The sequence below is a fragment of the Pundamilia nyererei genome, unplaced genomic scaffold, assembly GCF_000239375.1.
Source record: "Pundamilia nyererei isolate P.nyererei 1_Seehausen unplaced genomic scaffold, PunNye1.0 scaffold00449, whole genome shotgun sequence".
Taxonomy (NCBI): domain Eukaryota; kingdom Metazoa; phylum Chordata; class Actinopteri; order Cichliformes; family Cichlidae; genus Pundamilia; species Pundamilia nyererei.
In genome coordinates, this window is record NW_005187850.1 from 231,335 (window position 1) to 236,651 (window position 5,317).

Consider the following 5,317-nt stretch of genomic DNA (forward strand, 5'->3'; position numbering starts at 1 on the left):
AGCCTATTTTAGGTCAAGGAACACTGCACCCACAACTTTACCATTATCCAGATTACACTTAATATTTTCAACAAAATAGCAATTTGCCATTTCTGTGGAAAATTTTGGTCTAAAACCAAACTGCATTGGATGAAGCAGTTGATTAGTCTCTAAGTAATCAATTAACTGTGCTGCCACAGCCTTCTCAAGCACATTTGAAAGAACAGAGAGTATGGAAACTGGACGATAATTACATATCAAGTCACGCTCGCCTCCTTTAAAGACTGGAGTAACTACAGCCCCTTTCCACTCATGCTAGAATGCTAGAAATTATAAATATGTTTGCAACAAAACATTTTTCTTGTAATAGAAACATTTGAAGATCATTTTAAAATAACTTTATTGTGACGTTAAAGGAAAAAGTAAGACATGTTTTAAGTATTTTGTCGAGGTCCAGTTTATAAAAAGCTGCGAAAAAATGTTGTTTTTTTAATGTATCACTCTGAAATGTTTTCAGTGTTTTCAATATTTTTTTTTAGAGTATTTTACATCATTAATTTTTTCAAACTTTATTTTTGTAAAATTCCTCAATAGAGACCTTCTGGATGGTTAAAAAACAAACCTGTGGGTTAATATTTTCTCTTTGGTCTTTCTTTTATTTTACAGATGGCTTAGAGGTTATAATCAGTGTTACTGTGTCTGTAGCTGTGCTCCTGCTGTTTCTGATAGCACTGATCCTCATCTACAAACGTAAGAATGTTCGCAGTTTCAAGATATTTTTTTATTTCATTAAATTAATGGTCTTTGGCAATTCGTAGTTAAACCAGATTTACATTAAAACCAAACTATGAACTACTAATAAATAATTCTGCTTGGTTGCTATTTTAGGAAATGGTGCAGCAGGACGTCATGTCAAAGAGGTTCGTGATGAAATTATTTCTTTTTTTACTTTTATTTATCAAAACTGAATTGAATTGAAAATCACAACAGCAGTCACCTCAGGGCACTTTATATTAAAATAAAGCCCTACAGTAATGGAGAGAAAACCCCAACAATGAGATGGCCCCTTATAAGCAAGCGCTTTGGCGACAGTAGGAAAGACAAACTCCCTTTTAACAGGAAGAAACTTCCAGTAGAACCATGGTCAGGGAGAGGAGATCATCTGCTACAGGTGGTTGGGGGTGAGGGGAGGGAGACAGGACAAAAGACATGCTGTGGAAGAGAGCTTCAATGAGTAGGAATAATAAGTAATGATTCAGTGCAGAGAAGTGTATAAACACATAGTGAGTGAGAAAGCTGACTGAAGGAGAAACACTCAATGCATGATGGGAATCACCCCCGCAGCCTACACCTACTGCAGCATAACTGGGAGAGGATTGAGGGTCACCTAATCCAGCCCTCATCTGGTTTCGCAGAAGAGGAGCCTGACAGCTAAAGGCTCTGTCGTCTTCCTTATGAAGCAAGAACTACACAGTCGACAGACGGATGTTAAAGTTGTTTCTTAATGTTTGTGACATTTCTGCAGGTTTATTGTAAATTCTTATTTATTACATGGTGAACTTTGCTTACTTGGACTTTCCAAGTCATCATGTTACACTATAATCCTATAATTGCTGTGCTGTTAGGTCAATGGAATAGGTTGTAGTGGAAAAAGGTTGTGAGATTCAGTCTCCCCAGTGATTTAGCTTTCAATAATCTCTCACTCTTCTTGTAACTGTTTGTTTTATTTTTTCATTATAAACATAATATAAAGACATGTGAGTCTAGACAACAATGGAAACTCTCCAATGTCTGCAAAACGTCAATTTTGGAATCATTTCAGACTTCACAACAAGACAAAAAAATATCAGCTGATGGTTATTCAAGGCTGAATAGTAGAAAAAATTGTAAAAAATATATATATATTTTTTGTTTTTGGCAACATAGGAACAATTTCTATGGATAGTGTTTAGACATAAACTCATTTTCTGCTTATTGTTGAAGGACTGTATCTGTGAGGAGAGACAGGAGAACCTCCAGAACCCAGAAAATGCAGTGAACTCGATTTCCATCAGTGCCAATAATCCCATAAACCACACTGCCTCACCACATTACGCTGCCATCAACTTTCAAGTGAGGTCTGAAAAAGCTGGCAGTGTGATACTCCAACCCAGCTCCTCTGCCTGTGAGTATTCTGCTGTGAAGTTCAGCAAGTGTCCAGACGACCTGACTGTGACCGAACCACACAGACTGGTGAAGTAGATCCTCCACTTATCAGGCAAAATGAAAATGAAAAAAAGATCAGCTCTGTGAGGAACATGTTTGTTGTAAAATTGTTAAAAATTAGCAAGGAATCATGTGATTACTTTTGGGTTTCGGGATTTAAACCAAGCTATTTAGATGAAAGTCTCACATTTTTTGTGACAGTATTCGTCTGTTCGGAGGTCTTCGACTTCGACAGATTATCTACCAGTTCACATCAGCAGTGAAATGCATTGTGTCTCAGTGGACCTGAGATAATGTGTTATACCATGCTGTAGCATGATGCACAGAGTTGAACACAGTTCATTCAGCCCAATGCAGAGTTTGAAGGCTCTGCACTTGGACATGAGGCTGAGCAGAGGAAAAAACGAACGGCACAGGTGTCTGAAAATTATTCAGTTGTTACTGCTGATGTAGTGATAGACACTGATTTAAACCAGTTCAGAGCACAGTTAGTGAAGGTGAATTTAAGCTGATACTAAAATGGAAATGAGGCACACGGGGAAATTTCTTCAAATTAAAGTCTGCTCTTCAATCACATCTTAATTGTTGTCATATTTACAGTTGAATGTGATGGTTTACAGAGACAAAAGTACAAAAAACGTGATGCACAAATACTTATGAAGCTAACTGTGTCACCACATGGACAGGTCGATCCACCGTTCTCTACCAGTCAGAATAGTGGGCGGTTTCTCAGGGAGTGAACTGGTCAGCAGTCCCACATAACATGAAAACAATCAAAAGTGATGTTGTGAGTTTGACACACAAACCAGCTTTCCAGGATTGAGATCATCAGCAGTTGCACCAGTTTGTTTTTACAGTGCTGTTAATGATGTAAAGTTGGGAAATAAATACAGACTGTGGGGGATGTGTCATTATTATCTTTTTGTCATCAATTGCATCATTTCTCTGTGGAAGTCAGAGTTTCAGGCTGCATGTGAGAACGGTGTAGACTCAACTGATTCTCCTCGCAATAATAGAATTTTCTATGAAAGTACTAAACGTCTATTTCTGTCACACTGTGCCACACACTTCCTGTTATTTATACTTAAACCACTTATTTCCTCTTTATCAACAAGAAGCAACAAGGTTGGTGAGAAAATAAAATTAAAAGGGAAGGACAGAGAGAGATGAGGGAACAAAATTTTAGGTCAGAGAAGAGAAACAATCAAGAAACAACACTGGACGCCAAACGCCCGAGAGACAAACAGCCAAAAGCAAACTAGTCTGACCGACCATTCTAAGTACTAAGACACATTTTAACCATAAATGTAGACAACAATTAGTTTCATATACTTGATGATATATAGTTTGTTGTGAGGAGGCAGTGCTAACCACTGTGACCACACTCTGACACACACACTTGTACATCCACACTAAAGATGAAATCTCAAACCAAATAAGGGAAACGATCAAACCTGGTGATGGTTTTTAGGCTTTACTTTCAAATTTTCTCCCCTGGCGCAGAAATATTGGAGAAAACTGTTTATGTGCTTGATTTGTCTGTAAGAGTTAATATGTGAGATTAGTGTCATCCTGGTTTGACAAACAGCAGATCGAGTTGTGTTTATTTCTTCCAGCTGTTTGTGTATTAAATGTGATTCATAATTCAGTTCATGAATTTTAATGAATTGGCTTTGATAATGAACACAAAGAGAGGGTCAGACAGATGGTACAACATGAATACTTTTGTGAGACAAGTGAGCTGTTCCACACAAAGTCACTAAACAAAGATTGTAAACAGATATAAACGCACACTTTCTATCATTTTTGTGTCTTGAAAGTGTACAAATGTTCTGTCTTTGCTTTCAAAGGTTGTGTGTTTGGTCATGGGACTGCTTATACGTGCTTCTTTTAAAACCCCAGCTATTTTAATCACCACCACCATCTTTTTCTACTCCATCACTTCCTCATTCTCAAATCACACCCTCAAATATTTGAGTTATGAGCTAACCACAGCAAACATTTCTGGCACAACTTCACCTACTTTCAAGGTTTGAACCAGCTGACATATACCGGGTTAGTATTGGTTAATTGGTTAAGTCAAGCCCAAGTAAATACTGGACTAAGTCAATAATGATGAAGACAGGGTGAGGAGACATAATCCACACCTGTCTTAAAATACATGCATGAAATACATAAAAAGAATATTACAAATATACAAAAAATGATAACAAAGAAAAACATTTAATTCAAAAAGAAGTCAGTGCAGCAGTTAGATTTAAAAACAAGAGGACATCATCACATGGATAAACATTTGTGGAAAGGTCCTCATTTATGCCTCTCAAATTTAGACTTAAAACGAGACATCTAGAATGTTACTCCCTCTTTTACTGAAAAAATAAATAGAAATAGATAAATAGACAGACATTACCCGTGTGAGAATGATTGACAGAGCAAAGTAACTGGTAAAAAAGAATTAAAAAAGGGTACAGTTCACAAAAACTCATTGATAGAAAAATTCTCATTCATACCTCTAGGGTGCAGACTCGTAAAACAGAATATCCAAAATGAGTCTCTATTAAAATTAATATTACCACCTCTTTGGTTTAGTTTAATGGCTAGATCATTACATCATTCGTCTTTGAGGAAGTTGAATCATGATTTAACCTCATATAACTCTGAACGAGGTGGGACTATTTCGACCAAATGATATTATCTCATGTTAGTTTACAGTGACAGGATATTTGTAGAATGTGACAATCAGATATGTGATTGAAAAGAGCTACAAGTGATTGCATAAGGGAATGTTTTCATTGAGCATGCAGACATTACTACCTCTGTGATTACATTTGACTAATGACATCAGCACTGCTTGATGTGCTGGAGGATATTAATGAGCTTTAGTTGACAAAACGAAAACAAGGAACACTGAGCCGCCATCTTAAATAGCGGCTCAGGCAATCAGACAGATCAACGGCAGGTGGTTGATGAGGCCAGGTGCCTGGGCCACGGGCGGGAGATGAGAACTGCCAAGATGAGCTCGGGCCAGGCAGACAGAAGAGAGGGAGACACAGCACCACAAACACATGGCCTGAAACTAGGTCAGCCAGGGAGGCATGGAGACCATCACAAGACAATAATGAAACTAATAAAA

The 5,317-nt window shown here is 37.5% G+C and overlaps 1 long non-coding RNA gene across 1 annotated transcript; it reads left to right on the plus strand.

Moving 5' to 3' along the window:
• The first annotated feature begins 655 nt into the window (after positions 1-655).
• On the plus strand, positions 656-3,078 carry LOC102199163 (uncharacterized). The gene is made up of 3 exons (XR_312336.1): positions 656-729; positions 868-899; positions 1,963-3,078. It is a non-coding gene; the product is annotated as an uncharacterized LOC102199163 (long non-coding RNA).
• Positions 3,079-5,317: the final 2,239 nt, after the last annotated feature.